Below are 15,744 nucleotides of genomic sequence, written 5' to 3' on the forward strand. Positions count from 1 at the left end.
CGCAGCGTCTAACGCCTACAGCTCCCGTGATGCCCCGCGCCGCCCGGTCACCGCAGCGGCGAGCGCCTACAGCTCCCGTGATGCCCCGCGCCGCCCGGTCACCGCAGCGGCGAGCGCCTACAGCTCCCGTGATGCCCTGCGCCGCCCGGTCACCGCAGCGGTGAGCACCTACAGGTCCCGTGATGCCCCGCGCCGCCCGGTCACCCCAGCGGCGAGCGCCTACAGCTCCCGTGATGCCCCGCGCCGCCCGGTCACTGCAGCGGCGGGCGCCTCCACGTCCCGTGATGCCCCGCGCCGCCCGGTCACCGCAGCGGCGAGCGCCTCCAGCTCCCGTGATGCCCCGCGCCGCCCGGTCACCCCCGCGGCGGGCGCCTCCAGCTCCCGTGATGCCCCGCGCGGCGGCGCTCGCGCCCGTGGTTGCTTCTCGCGCGATGGCGGCCGCGGCCGCGCTGGGCCGATGGGCGTGGGACGAGCTGGAGCTGCCGCCCCGCAGCCGCCCCTCACCAGCCGTCCTCAGCAGTCCGGGAACCCCCAAACCCCGAAGCCCGGCCCTGAGGGGGGGTGTTGCGGGACCTTTCGTCACTTGGGGGGGTTCTCAGGAGGGTTTGGGGTCCCCGGGGGTGAGCTGAGGGGTCGTGGGGGGGTTGGGGGTGATTTAAGGGCCTGTGGAGTCACTTTGGGGGGTCTCAGGAGGTTGTGGGGTTCCCTGGGGTGGGATGAAGGGTCCTGGGGCGGCTTTGGGGTGACTTTGGAGCTGATTTGGGGTCCCTTTGCGTCAAATTGGGGAGGTGTCAGGAGTTTTTGGGGTCTCCTGAGCTCAGACGAGGGATCTGAGGGGTATCTGGGGGACTTTTGGGTCATTTGGGGGCGGTCTGAGGAGGTGTTGTGTCCTTTTGGGATCGTTTTGGGGTGTCCCAGATGGTTCTGGGGTCATTTTGGGGAGTCTCGGGGGGTTTTGGGTTTCTTTGGGTCACTGTCAGGGGTCCCAGGAGATTTTGGGGTCCCTTTGGGGGGGGTGTCAGGAGGCTTTGGGGTTCTCTTGGGTCTTTTTGGGGTCACCTTGGGGGGTCCCAAGAGGTTTTGGGGTTCCTTTTGGGAGTCTCAGGGGGCTCTGGGGTCACTTTGGGGACCCCCAGGAGCTTTTGGGTCCCCTGGGATGAGCTGAAGGATGTTTGAGGGGGTTGTGGGGGCGTTTGGGGTGACTTTGGGGGAGCTCAGAGGATTTGGGGAATTCCTTTGGAGCTTGGGAGGGTTTTGGGGTTCCCTGAGGGGGGTTTTGGGGTCCCCCTGACCCCCCCAAATCCCTCACTGCCCCCTTCCTCCAGGTTGTGCTCAGGGCCCGGAGCCCACGTCTGCGAGTTCGTCACCCACCACGTCCGGCACCAGAGGTGAGGGGACCCCAAAACCAGGGGTGAGGGACCCCAAAAACGGGCTGGGGACCCCCTCAAAAGCTGAGGGGGCACCCCACAGTGGCCAGGAGGGGTCTCCAGTCTTCTGGAGGGGTCTCTGAGGGGGGCTTTTGTCCCCAGAGGAACGTGAAAGTGATTTGAGGGAACCTGCTGTGGTATCCACTGCTGCCCCCAAGCTGGGGACCCCAAAACCCCCCTCAGGGACCCCAAATCCCCCCTCAGAGGCCCCCAACCCCCCCTGAGAGACCCCTAAAATCCATCAGAGATCCCTAAAACCCCCCAGAGGGACCCCAGAACCCCTCAGGGACCCCAAAACCCCTCAGGGACCCCCCAAAATCCTTCAGAGACCCCAAAGTCCATCAGAGGGACCCCAGAATGCATCAAGGGGTCCCCAAAACGCAACAGAGATCCCTCAAAATCCCTCAGAGGGACCCCAACACTCATCAGAGACCCCAAAATCTATCAGTGACCCCCAAAAGCTTCCCAGAGGGACCCCAAAGTCCATCAGAGACTCCTCCGGGGCCCCCCAAACCCTCTCAGAGTCCCTCCAAAATTGCTCAGAGCCCCCTAAAACCCCCCGAGCACCCCCAGAATTCCCTCAGGGTCCCGCCAAACCCCCTCGGAGCATCTCCCAGTTCCTTTAGGGTCCCTCCCATTTCTCAGACCCCCCTCATTCTCTCAGAGCCCCCCAAAGTCCACAGAGTCTTCCTAAAATCCCCCAGAGCGCCCCCAGACCTCCTCAGCCCCCTAAATCACCCCAGAGCGCCCCAAAACCCCTTAGAGAGGCCCCAAACTCGCCCAGACGCCTCCATGTTCCCCAAAACCTCCTCAGAGCCCCCTAAATCCCCCCAGAGCCCACCAAAACCCCTCAAGACGCCCCTAAAATCTTCCCAGGGCCCCCCCAAACCCGTCCCGCCCCCCCCAAACCAACTTAGAACCCCTCAAACCCCCACAGGCCTCCCTCCAAACTCACCCAGAACCCCCCCAAAAGCCCCCAGAGTCCTCCCCACAGCCCCCCAGACCCCCTCAGAGCTCCCTAAATCCCCTCAGACACACAAAAGCCCTCAGAGGACCCTCCAAGCCTTCCCAGAGCCCCCCAAAACCCTACAGTGACACCCCAAACCGTCTGAGAACTCCCCAAAGTCCCCCAGAGTCCTTCCAAGACCTCCCAGAGGCCCCCCAAACTCCCCCAGAACCCTCCAAACCCCCTCAGAGCACCCCAAAAGTCTTCCCAGCGCCCCCCCTAAACCCCTCGTGCCCCCCCAAACCACCTCAGAACCCCCCAATCTCCCTCAGAGCCCCCCCCAAACTCACCCAGAACCCCGCTAAACCTCCTAAGAGCTACCCAAACTGCCCCAGAGTCCCCCCAAACCCCCTCAGAGCCCCCTAAATCCCACCAGAGCCTCCCCAAACTCACCCAGACATCCTCCAAAACCCCCCAAACCCCCTCCACAGCCCCCCAAACCTCCTCAGAGCTCCCCAGACTCCCCCAGAGCCCCCCCAACTCCATTAGGGCCCCCCCAAGTCTCAGGGGGTGTGGGGGGGGGATCCCCCAAATCCTTCCCCTCTCCCTGTTTGCTGCTTGACTCGGGGTTCAGATACCAGAATCTGCAGAAGATGGAGGTGAGGGGGGGGGACCCCGAGTTTGGGGTGAGGATGGGGTGTCAGGGATGAACTTGGGGGGTCCTTGTGAGGAATTTGTTGGGTTTCTGGGGTTAATTTGGGAGGGGGGAGATCCTCAAACAGGGAGGGGGGGCTGGGGGGTGATTCTGGGGGAGAGCCAAGGGGTTGAGGGGAGGGAAAGGGGGTGCAGGGAGGTTTGGGGGATACCCCTGACCTTTGAGCTGCTGCAGGGGGAGGAGCCACCCCCCGGGGGGAGGAGCCTGGGGGGACCCTGAGCCGCCTGCGCCGGGAGCTGCTGGGGGGGGCCCTGGATGGGGTCTCAGAGGCAGCGCTGGAGCTGGGTGAGTGCACAGGGGGTCCCCGCGGGGCTTGGGAGGGGTCTGAGTGGGTTTTGGGGTTCCCTTGGGGCATTGAGGGGGTTTTGGGGGGATTTTGGGGTCCCCTTGTGGTACTTGGAGGGGTTTCAGGGGGTTTTGGGGTCCTCTTAGGGCATTGTGGGGGTTTTGGGGTCCCCTTGGGGTTTTAAGGAGGGGTTTGGGGAGATTTTGGGATTCCCTTGGGGCTTTGGGGAGGGACTTGGGGAGTTTTGGGGTCTCGTTGAGGCATTGAGAGTGAGTTTTGGGGCCCCTTTGGGGCATTGGAGGGACTTGAGGGGGGTTGGGATCTCTGGGGCATTGGAAAGGGGGAGTTGGGATGGTTTTGGGGTTCCCTTGTGAGGGTTTTGGGGGGGATTGGGGTCCCTTTTGGACTACTGGGTATGTTTGGGGTCCCCTTGGGGCATTGGGTATTTTAGGGTCCCCTTGGAGCTCCAGGGTGTGTTTGGGGTGTGCTTTGGGGGCTCCTGTGTGTGTAGGGGGTGCTTTGGGGGCTCCTGGGTGTGTGTGGGTTGTGTTTGGGGTGCTTTGGGGGCTCCTGGGTGTGTGTGGGTTGTGTTTGGGGTGCTTTGGGGGCTCCTGGGTGTGTCTGGGGTGTGTTTGGGGTGCTTTGGGGGCTCCTGTGTGTGGGGGAGGATGCTTTGGGCGCTCCTGTGTGTGTTTGGGGTGCTTACCTCCCATTGCTCCCAGTTACCTCCCAGTTACCTTCCAGTGCTCCCAGTTACCTCGCAGTTACCTCCCAGTTGCCTCCCAGTACTCCCCGGTCTGCCTTTGTGTCCGTAGCTCTCTCATAGTGTTTTCTTCGTCACGGAGTTGTGTTTGTAAGTCAGGGTTAACTAAGGACAAATAAAGTTGTGACGGGCCGGGCTGCAGCTCCTTGTCTACACCCATGGGGAGCGCTACTTGGGCAGGATCTGGTGGGGCAGGACCCACTGGGGTAGAATAAGGTGGCAACGGAGCAGTGGGCGACATCCTAACTCCTGGCACCTTTGTTGCACTCTGCTCGGGAGTTGTTACAGGAGCATCCTTTACATCAGTGGGCACCCAGGGTCCAGGCTCTATTTTCTCTCCTCCCCAGAATTCTCTTTCACTTTTACTGACTGGGTAGGAAGAGGGGGGCTCTGGCAAGCCGGGGATCAGTTTTTCAGTCACTCCCTCTTTTTCTTCCCCTGCTGATCGGACAACACGTACCACAGCTGCACTTATCTGAGCTTCCCCCTGCATTTGTTCTGGCGTGCGTTTCACAGTTCTCCACGTAGATGCAAGTTTCAAGCTGTCTTTGTTCCCATCCGTTACAGATTCCCAAAGTTGACGGTCAATTAGATCCCAAATTCCCAGATCATAGAGCTGGTCGGGTTTGCTCCATAACTCCTTGCGCCGACAGCACAGGAGTAAGGCCGCAAGGTCGTCCTGCAGTAGCTTAGTTTCAGTGTTTGTTGCTAATGGGAGCAGGCTCTGTGTAGCTGCTGTTCCAGTACTGATGCAGTAATTCCCATCCCGCCCAAAAAGGAGGCTTTTCTTTTCCCTTCTCGTGGGTACCCACTTCCCGTCCCTCGGACGGCCCGGCTTGCCTCTCGTCCCTCTCTCTGGTATCACGTCCGGCTCAGCAGATGCAGGGGTTCTTCTTCATTATGTGAGACGGGAGTGACCAGACACCAATATGATGTGCATCGACTCCGAATGTATTGTCACATAATCATCACTTATGTACTTTCCCAAACACTGTAACGTGCTACAGTCCATGGCAATTAGTTAACACTGAGGATCATGTGCTGTGCAGAAGGCCTCAAAGTCTCATTTTTGTAACAACTCAGACACCAACCTCATTGTGTTAAAACAGCATCCCTATTGTGCTTAAAACATCATCCTTATTGTGCTTAAAATATCACCCCATCTGTTCGGCCTTCAGTTACTTTCGCTCACACTAGACTAGGGTTACGCTTACCTTACATTTCCTTACCTTTATACATGTGTTGCAATTTGTTAGTCAGGTGCAAGCAATCACACAATGCTAAATTGCATGCTCTATTCAGTCTTCTAACAATGCTTAGTCTAATGCTCTGTCCTGTCTTCTTGCCCTGACCTTGTTTCTCTTACAATCTGCAGTTTTGGTTTCCCCCTTGCTCAGGCTCGCTGTCACATGGGCTCCCTTCCCTTCCCTTCCCTTCCCTTCCCTTCCCTTCCCTTCCCTTCCCTTCCCTTCCCTTCCCTTCCCTTCCCTTCCCTTCCCTTCCCTTCCCTTCCCTTCCCTTCCCTTCCCTTCCCTTCCCTTCCCTTCCCTTCCCTTCCCTTCCCTTCCCTTCCCTTCCCTTCCCTTCCCTTCCGCCAAGGTGATTCAAAGACAAACTGCTGACTTTGGCTGTCTTTGTCTAACTCCATAACAGTCATTATAGCCCAGGGCCTGTGAGAAATGCAGATGTTGTTTTTGCAGAGTTAGAAGAGAAATGAAGACAAGGAATTGGGTTTTTTCCTGTTATCCATTTCTGTATAGTATCAGTCAGCGAACTGGCCTTGTCTGTTCCTGTGTAGTGTCAATCAGTGAACTGGCCCTGGGACTGTTATCTGTTTCTGTGTGGAGACTAACATCAGTTTCTTTGAAGTGTTCATCAGAGTTTAAATCTTAGGATTGTGGGGAGAATCCACGATAGGATACAAAAACCAGACATCCCCTGAGGGGATTGTAGGCGCCTTGTTGTAAGTCTTGGAGTACCTCATCAAGGGGGAAACAAGGGAGGGATAGGGAATAACAAGCCGAATGTTGTACCTGTCAGGTGTGCCTGCTAGCTAGGACACCCGCTCTTGCAAGAGCGCTTAATAAAAGTGCTTCACTGCAGAGTCTGACCCGAGCCTTTCGCGAGAAAGCTTCTTTTGTTTCTCACAGAGAAGACTGCGTTTTTGAGACATAGGGCTGAAACTCGCGTGTTCATTTAAATTAATGAGTAAAGATATTCTTGGAACTCTGTGACTCAAAGTTAAGAATAACTGTTAGACAGCAAGAAAATGACTGCTAGCTGGTCACAGCATTCTGGTGGTAGTGAGTGTGAAATGTGTTCCCTTGTTTCGTGTCAATGTGGATCAACGAATATGGATGATAATTTTTGGTAGCTTTGTTTGTTCTTATGTAACTTGCTCTTGCTTTTCGTAACGGCAGCTTGACGGGTGTCTTGGAAGACTAGCTTGAACCAGGTTTTGATAAGGAGGGTGTTTCTGCTTCTTGTAACGGCAGCTTGGCAGATGTTTTGGGGAGATCAGCTTGAACCAGTTTTGCAGAGATATGCACACGGAGGTGTCCTGGGGGACACCGTGAGGAAGACTACTGACTTCCTCCAACGACCACCTAAAGAGGGTGAAAAAGACCCCCGAGATGGAACAAAGCATGCGCGAGAAGGAGAGGACCCCTTCCCAGAAATGATCCACATTTTTCAGCCCCTTCGAGGAAAAGCCATGAATACGTATAAGGCCTATCCTACTTAATGCAAACTCGGGGTGTGACGGGGGTGCGTCCTGATAGAGCAGAGGCTCTCGGCGCACCCAGCACTGTTTGCTTGCTCTTATTCATCCAATAAATTCCTAAACTCAACCGGAATCCTATTCGGGGATACATCATTTATCACAGTGAGTATCCCAGATGCGTTCCTTCATTCTCCCTGTCTTGAATGCATGGGAGGCTGGGCCAATTCAGTGATAATGCAAATAATGCAACAGCAATGGAAAGTAATGAAATCATTCATACCTCTCAACTGGTTTCTACATCACTGTTAAGGTACTATGATTAAAAATTTCCTGCCTTCCAATGTATAAAACAAGTCTACCTTTGTGTACGTGAATATAGGTCTCCCTACTTTCTTTAGGGTTTTTATAGGCTTGTGCAGTTGGGGAAGGCAAATACCTAAGAGTCTGGAAATATCAGGGCTTTGTTTAGGCAGCTAAGTAGATGAACACCACATGCTTAATATTACACCGCCTCTTTAGAAAAAATTCTGCCTCCTGATATCTAGAGTAACGTTGAGAGATGGTAATCAAATAATTTCTACACTGCTTTCACCAAGAAACTTTTATTCTGAGAGATATCAGGAAAAAAAATTGAAGATGAACATCTGGAGAAACCCGAGGTCAACCATTAGGGTTTTGGAGCCGAGGATATCGAGGATCAGAAGCCCACTGCACCCCAACTGAAAAAGAAATACTAGCAGCGTACGAGGGACTTCGAGCTGCTTCAGAACTCATTGGCACAGAAGCTCATCTCCTCTTGGCACCACGTCTGCCTGTGCTACACTGGATGTTCAGAGGGAAAACCCCTTCTGTGCATCACGCAACCAGCGCTACATGGAGTAAGTGGATGGCGTTGATGACACAACCATCTCGGCTGGGGAAATCTAATCGCCCAGGAATCCTGGAAGAGATCATGGACTGGCCAGAAGGCAGAGACTTTGGAGCATTGCCTGAGGAAGTAGCTCGTGCCCAAGAGGCACCACCAGACAATGAACTATCAGAAGATGAGAGACACTATGCTTTGTTTACTGATGGATCCTGCCGCGTGGTAGGAAACCATCGTAAGTGGAAAGCTGCTGTGTGGAGTCCCACACAATGAGTTGCTGAGGCCACTGAAGGAGAAGGTGAGTCGAGTCAGTTTGCTGAAGTGAAAGCCATCCAACTTGCTCTAAAGAGCGCAGGATGAGAGAAGTGGCCAGTACTCTATACTGACTCCTGGATGGTGGCTAATGCCCTATGGGGATGGCTACAGCAATGGAAGAAGACCAACTGGCAGCGCAGGGGTAAACCCATCTGTCTGCTGCATTGTGGCGAGACATTGCTGCTCGGGTGGAAACCATGACTTTGAGAGAACGTCATGTCCATGCTCATGTGCCCAAAAGCTGTGCCACTGAAGAACGATCGAACAATCAACAGGTAGACAGAGCTGCCAAAATTGAAGTAGCTCGGGTAGACCTAGACTGGGAGCGTAAAGGTGAGCTATTTATAGCTCGATGGGCCCATGAAACATCAGGACATCTGGGGAGAGATGCAACATAGAGATGGGTTCCTGATCGAGGAGTGAACTTGACCATAGAAGCCACTACACAGGTCACCCACAAATGTGAAACGTGCTGCAATCAAGTGACCCACAGGGATCAAGTCTCCCTGGAACAGAGGTCGATGGCTGGCTTTTCAGTATGGTGAGGCAAATTGACTGTGTTGGACCACTACCAGAAACACAGCAAGTGTTATATACTCACCACACTGGAAGCAACTACCGGTTGGTTGGAAACATCCCCTGTAAACCCTGCCACTGCCCGAAATACTGTCTTGGGCCTTGAAAGGCAAGTTTTGTGGCCACACGGCACTCCAGAGAGAATTGAATCAGATAATGGGACTCATTTCTGAAATAAAGTCCTGGGCAAAGAAACACGGCATTGAGTGGAGATACCACATCCCCTGTCACCCACAAGCCTCTGGAAAGATTGAAAGGTATAACGGATTGCTAAAGACCATGTTGAGAACACTGGGTAACGGGGCAAGGGAACAGTGGGATAAAAATGTAGCAGGAGCCACTTGGGTGGTTAACAGCAGAGGCTCAACTAACCGTACTGGTCCTGCCCAAACAAAACCCCTGCACACTGTAGGGGGAGAGAAGGTCCCTGTAGTGCACCTAGGGAAATGGCTGGGGAAGGCAGGATGGGTTGCACCTCCCATGGGAGAGGGCAAACCATTTTGCTTGCCAGAGAGAAAGCTGCCCAACGTCCCTCCAGCTCCCTTTGTGTGCTCTGGGCTCCAGACTCTCCTCGTGTGCCCTCAGCGGAACAGTGGCCACAGTGTCCCAGGAGGGTCAAGGAGTCTCCATTACTCTCCAGCCTCTTGGCACCCTTTAGTGGCATTGTCCCAGCCTCTGAGAGTGGCAGAGAGGGCTGTAGGGGAGGAGAGAACCTGGCAACCTCCAGGCTGTTGTGCAGGGGTAACCGGAGGCATCCGTGTTTGAGGCATCGAGCCCTGAGACCCTCAAGGTAGGGTTTTCAGTCCAAAGATGGGAGGGTCTCTGGTGGGATGAAACTATTTCTTCTGACTTGTCTTTCCTCTGCATCTAAATACTGTGCTTTTCTTTGTCTTTCCTCTGCATCTAAATACTGTGTAAAGGTGTCTGCCCACGTTAAAAGGCAGATGATTCTGAAGGTCTGTCATGAAACCGTGCGCAGGCTCCTGTGCGTTATTGCCACCCTTCAGTACAGCCCAGTCACCCCTCAGTGGGAATCACCTCTTGGTAACAGTTTCTGGGGACTGCTTAGTACGTGCTGCTCTTTCCCATGTGGACTGCAGGAGCACCTTAATGTCTGAGTGCTAAAGCTGGTCAGAGGAAAAAGTCAGGGCTGTGAATATCTCAGGCCCCAACTTCTGTGAGCAGCACAGGTGAGAAATGGCAAAATACCAGCCTTCAGCTGTCTGTAACGTGTCTCAGCCTCATCTCAACCCATTAGCGAATGCACAAACCCGCGTGGGGAGAGATGGCAGCAGGTGGGAAGGGCTGCACACGGCCCTGCGAGGGGAGGGACAGGGCCAACTGAGGCTCCCATTACAGCCCCACACACCCCTTGTGACACAAGCAGGGGGGGCCCTAAGGGGGGCGCTCCTGGACACGCCAATGGCTGTGGCCTGGGCTGTGAGGTCACAGAGCCCAGCGGTTCCACATCGTGCTGTGCTGAGCTGAGCCACAGCCACCACTCAGAACTGCCAGCAGCAGCAGCAGCAACAGCAGCAGCAGCAGCGGCAGCACCATGGTGCAAGCACGGGGAGCTGTGACCCCCATGAACGTCCTTATACTCCTGTTCCTGCTGGCCCTGGGAGCCCAGGAAGCCCAGACTGCTCCGTGTCGACCACGGCAATCAGGTGAGTGGGCAGGCGATGGCCAGCAGCAAGAGCTTGGGGTGGCAGCGGGGCTGGGGCCGTGGTGGGACCAGGGGAGCAGTGGGGCCGGGCTGTGCCAGGAGATCAACAGCCACTCCATGAATCAGCAGAAGTCACGTCCCTGCAGTGAGGCACAGGAGGTCAGAGCCCACGTGGGAGAATGTTCTGGGGTAAAAACTCCCCCTTGGAGCAGTGCAAGGGTCAGAAACCATCCCCAGAGCAATCTCTGAACTGCCGTGTCCAGGAGCAGCCTTAGCCAGGGCAAGAGCTGCAGGACAAGGCCTGGTAAGAGCCCCCAGGAGCAATTCTCCCCTTGACTGTGTCTCTGCGCTGCCTCTGGCTTTCAGTCTAGGGAACGGCCTTCCTTGGGAGATGTTTCCTGGGGAACGGGAGCATTCCTGCTCCAGACCTGCAGTGCTGTCCTTGGGTAAAGCCAGGTCTCCAACACACAGCCCCAGCCCACAAGTGGGGGAACAGAGTGGGGAAAGTCCATGGCCTGGAAAGGGTACTTGCAGAGCTTCCAAGCCCTGAAGGTCTTGAAAGAGGGAAATCACAATCCATAATACAAACGTTCTTGACTGCAGCTGTGCCTGAAGGCAACAGCCACTCCATGTCTCAACCAGATCGTTTCCAAGAACACCAGGGGAAACCCACTGGTCTTTCCCTTCAAAGAACAAGCATCTGGGGTTTAATGTTCCGTTCACATGAAGGGGAACTTGATATTCTCATGGTCAGTGCTCCTCACATGCCTAAGAGCCAATTGGGAATGGAGAGCCGAGTGCCATGGAGCCATGGAGTGCCAGTGCTGCCTTGTCATAGCATTTTGCTTCTTCCCTGGAGAGCTGCCGGTTCCAAGCCCAAATGTGAGCCAGGGCTCTCCTGTGGGTGTGGGGATACAGCTCTGCACAGTGTGGGCTACACCATGGTGTGAGCCCCTCGCCCGTTGGGCTGTTCTGCTGTCGGGTTATTGTCCCAATGTGTGACGGACACTTCTCCTGGGTGTTTGATTGCAGCTGTGACTCCAAACCTGGAGATGAATCCCGTGCAGGAACACACCGTGTATCCCACTGGTGAGTGGTTTGTCTTGAGTGACTTCACAGACTAAAGACGTGTTTTCTGTATTTAGTTACTTGAAGTATTTATTTTTTCTTCTTTGAAGGTCCTCAAACAGCCAAGGAGAAACTGGAAAACGAAACATCTCCCCAGCAGTCCTTAGAAATCCTGAATGAAATTATGGAGGACCTGGACAAAGCAGTAAAAGGTTAGTAAATATCACCCCAAAACAGGAGCCTTGGGAAGCTGAGGCTTTAGATCTGGGCATGGACATGCTGTGGCTGGCACACACAGGAAGGTTTTTGTCTGTCTGGGGGGACTTTGGGCTCTTCACTGCCAGCTGTGAATGTGCCTAGAGTGTGGCTGAAAGAGGCCGGGCTCTAACGGTCTCTTCTGCTTGCTGTGGGATGGCCGAGGCATGACAGGAAGCGCCTGTCCAAAAGCCTCCTCCCCAAGCTGATTTTACTGCAGCCTCTTCCTGTCCCTTCTGAAGGAAGGAAGCTGCTACCGTTTTTGCAGTGGGCCAAACGTGCCCTCGGTGGAATGTGGACAAGATGAGCTCCAGTCTCCGAGTCTCTCAGCAGCTCAGGCGGTGCTGTCCACCACTACACTGGAAAGTGTCTCTTGCTGCAGTGTTTCCCCATGCATGACACGTTGTTTGGACAAGGTGCTCCCTGAAGAGCTTGGCATTTGTTTATAAGTGCTAGGAAAATACTTTGTGTCCTGCAGAAGCCGTGTTCCTGATGCAGAAAGGTTACTTGCAATTAACCCGACCTTCCCTTTGGTCTACAGACATGAACTGTTCAGAGGAAGAAAAGGCACCTGGTCAGGAAGGAAGCAGTCAGGCTGTGGGTGTGCAAGGTATGACTGTCCCTCAGGCACCAGCCTCATCACTCAGAGTCACAGGGGGGCTTTGGGCTCTTGCCCTGGTGCCACCGCTGCACGTGGTGTCAGCAGCCAGACTCCCAGTGCAGAGCCCGTGTTCTGAAAGCAGCCAGGAAGGTCCAATTCAGGACGCCTGTCACCTCTGGGCTGGGGAGCTTCTTGCCATCTCGGGAATGCAGCCATCTGCCCCCTGCTTGGCACATGATGGGCAATGTGTCCAGAGCCCCCAGAGCGCCGAGGCACGAGGAGGGAGGTGTCATTCCTGTGAAAAGAGGCCCAAAGGGATGCCCTGAAGATCCCCTTGGTCTATTGACTGTGGAGGGAGAGCTGAGGGTGACCCTCCCCTATACAGAAAGAGCAGGCTGGGCCAGGTAGTGTGTGGCCCCTCCAGGAAGATGCAGAAGGCAGGTGCCGTGCAGGGAGGTGCAGGAGTTTGGGGCTGTTGTTGGAGGCTTTTCCAGGGAACAGTGGGACTGAATCAAGGCCAGAGGATATGAAACTGTCCCTAGAGCTCAATACTCCACTGCCCGGACCCGAGGCAGCCTTTCCTGGGCCAGAACTGCAGGGCGGGGCTGGGGAAGTGCCCCCTGGAGCAGTTCTCCCCCTACTCCCAGCTGGGCTCTGCAACTCTCCAGCTGGGTCCTGGCTCTCAGCCTCAGGGACATCCAGCACTAGAAGATGGTCCCTCAAAAAGAAGGCAGCATTCCTGCTCCAGCCCTGCAGCGCTTTCCTTGGGCAGACCCGGGTCCCCAACATACAGGCAGAGCCCAAAGTCAGGGGCAATCTCTCACTGCTCAGTGGGCTCCTCTATGAGGTTGCAAATGACCTTATTTACTGCCACTTCTCTATGGTGGGCTTCTTCTGTGAACAGAAGAGCTTCTAAGACTCAGATCAAAAGTAATTTCACTAGATCTTTCCTTGGCCAGTGCTCAGACGTACAGAAGATCAGAGAGGGAATGGGGGGGCTCGGTGGGGTCCTGGGGGCTCTGCCTTGTAAAGCTCTTTGCCAACCTCTCCCTGCTGTGCTGCCCCCAGTGCCTGATGCAAAGCCAGTGGGCTCCCTGGGTGTGAGGTCAGAGCTGCTGTTTATCTCCAGGGAGTGCTTCCTACACACAGCACCGTGCACAGATTGCGTTGGGCGAGCATGGCCCAGGCTCCCAGGACCTGCAGGGTGCTCCTGAGTGGGGGTGAAGAGACGAATGCCACGGAACATTGTCGTCTCTTCACGACATTTGCTTCCCTGGAGAGCTGCCGGCTCCAAGCCCAAACGCGAGCCATGGTTCTTTGGTAAACCTGTGGCAAACGGTTCTCCTGGGTGCTTGGTTGCAGATGCGGCTCCAGCTCCTGAGAGGGATCCTGTGCCGAGGCCCACCGTGCATCCCAGCGGTGAGTGCTCTGGCTTGAGTGACCTCAACCACTTAAACACTCAGTTTCCATATTTATTTCTCTGAGAAATGTAACTTAATACTTTCTGTAAGATCTTTAAAGAGGCAAGAAAAAGCAGAAACAGGAAAATCTTCCCAGCTGTCTTCAAGCCCTAGGAAACCCTGCAGGAACTGGACAGAGATGGGTTGTGTCTGTGTTGCTCACGGGGCGGCTGGTCAAAGCGCTGTGCTCCCACGTGTGGTCTCCATCTGGTCTCATGAGTGGCGCTCAGTGGGACCACTTGTCCTCACGGGTCAGAGACAGCCTCCGTGCAGCAGCAGGGAGAAGCCTCAGGGAGGGAAGGGGGCTGAGTGCCAAAGAGATGGTGCCCAAATGTGAAGGTGTGCCAAGGAGGAGCAAAGCCATGACACCAGGGAAACTGGATGGCGGCCAGCCCATAGGGTACACAAAGCTGAGAGGAGAAGGTCCAGAGTGCTTTGACTTGGTTTCTGGAGTTTGCCCTGTTTCTGCTGAAACCAAGGCACTGTCTCAGCCCCGGTGTATTGACGTCTTCAGAGATGCTGAGAAAGGGAGGAAGAACACTTCCTGGCCATGCCAGCCCTGCCAGCAGTGCGCAGGACACACTAACGTGCAGAACTGTTCCTCCAGGTGCGGACAGCGAGAGAAACACAAAGGCTGGTGATCCTCAGGATGTCCAGAAGTATTGGATAATGAGCCTTGTGATCACCCTGTGCTGCGTGCTGCTTGGGATGCTTCTGTGCAGTGGGATGTGTCTGCGCAGGCACAGAAAGCAGTGAGTTGTTTGAAGAGTCTTTTTGTCAATCTTCTGTATGAGAGGGGCGCTGTTGGCCGTGAAACATTCAGAGGTGGGACATTCTGGGGTGCCCAGTTCGTTCCTGGCCAGACTGGGCTGAGCTTTCTGCTGACAGATGATTGAAGTGGCCTCTCAATTCAAGGGATCCCCTTCTTTCTGTGGCAGGTGTTAGTTGAAAGGGACCCTGCCTTGACGAGAGCAGACACAGGCACAGATGTGGGCAGGGCAAGGTCAGAGACCAGACAGAACACGAGCTGGCGTGGGCAGAGACAGTGACTTGCCCAGGTGACATCTCCCCAGCAGGGAACCTGTCAGCAGCAACCGCCCCGCGAGCTGATGCCGTAAATGCCCGATGTTCACCTCGGCCAAGGGGTCCCAGCAACTCAGGCTGTGCTGAGGAACCTTCCCAGTTGTGGGCCCGGCTGTGGAGAAAGGCAGTCAGCGTGTCCCTTCTGCACGCCAGCGCTGCCAGCATGGACCTGCACATGCTGGGGTCAGGGCTCCTTCCCGGCACATGCAGAGCAGGCAGGTCAGGATGGTCTGGGCTGAGAGGGGATAGCCATGGGTACATGAGCACATCCGCAGCTGAGGGGTGTGGGGCACCCCATTTCTGCAGAACCTCTCTGTGCTCGCAGGCAAGTGCCCAAACCCCACCGTGTGCTCAGCTCTGCCCAGCACCCCTTCTCCCACTCAGCACCAGAGCTGCAGCAGGGCCTCAGCTGCTTCCTCTCTCCACAGGAACCTCTCTGCAGCTTCAGGAGCCCGGGCCAAGACCAGGATCTGCCTTTCTGGACCACTCAGTCATCCTGCACAGTCCAGAAACCCTGAGAGCTGGGTCCCACAGCAGGAAACATTGACTGTGCCTGGAGATCTGGAGAGACTAATCCAGACCCACACAACAGTGTCCCACACCGGCCCAGAGCCCTGCCCAGCCAGCCCAGCTCCTGTACTCCCATCCCAGAGCCTACAGCTGCCCATCTCAGACAACCAGCTGCTGCAGGAGCCGCTCATCGACCACCGGACCAGCGGGAATGTGGCAGCACCTCCCTGTCACTTCTCAGCTTCAGGATGCAGCCGTGAGAGCAGCAGCGACTTAGTGTGCCCAAGCAGCCCTCCTGCACGGCCCAGAGCCCCTGAGAGCTGGGTCCCACAGCAGACGGAACTGCCAGTGCCTGGAAAAACACTCCAGCTGCCACAGAGCCCTGTGACAGTGATCCTCACCAGCCCAGAGCCCTGCCCGGCCAGCCCAGCTCATCTGTCCCCACTCCAGAGCCCCCAGCGGCCTGTTTCAGACAACTGCTTTGTG

This window comes from Colius striatus, unplaced genomic scaffold (genome assembly GCF_028858725.1).
Source record: "Colius striatus isolate bColStr4 unplaced genomic scaffold, bColStr4.1.hap1 scaffold_44, whole genome shotgun sequence".
Lineage (NCBI taxonomy): Eukaryota > Metazoa > Chordata > Aves > Coliiformes > Coliidae > Colius > Colius striatus.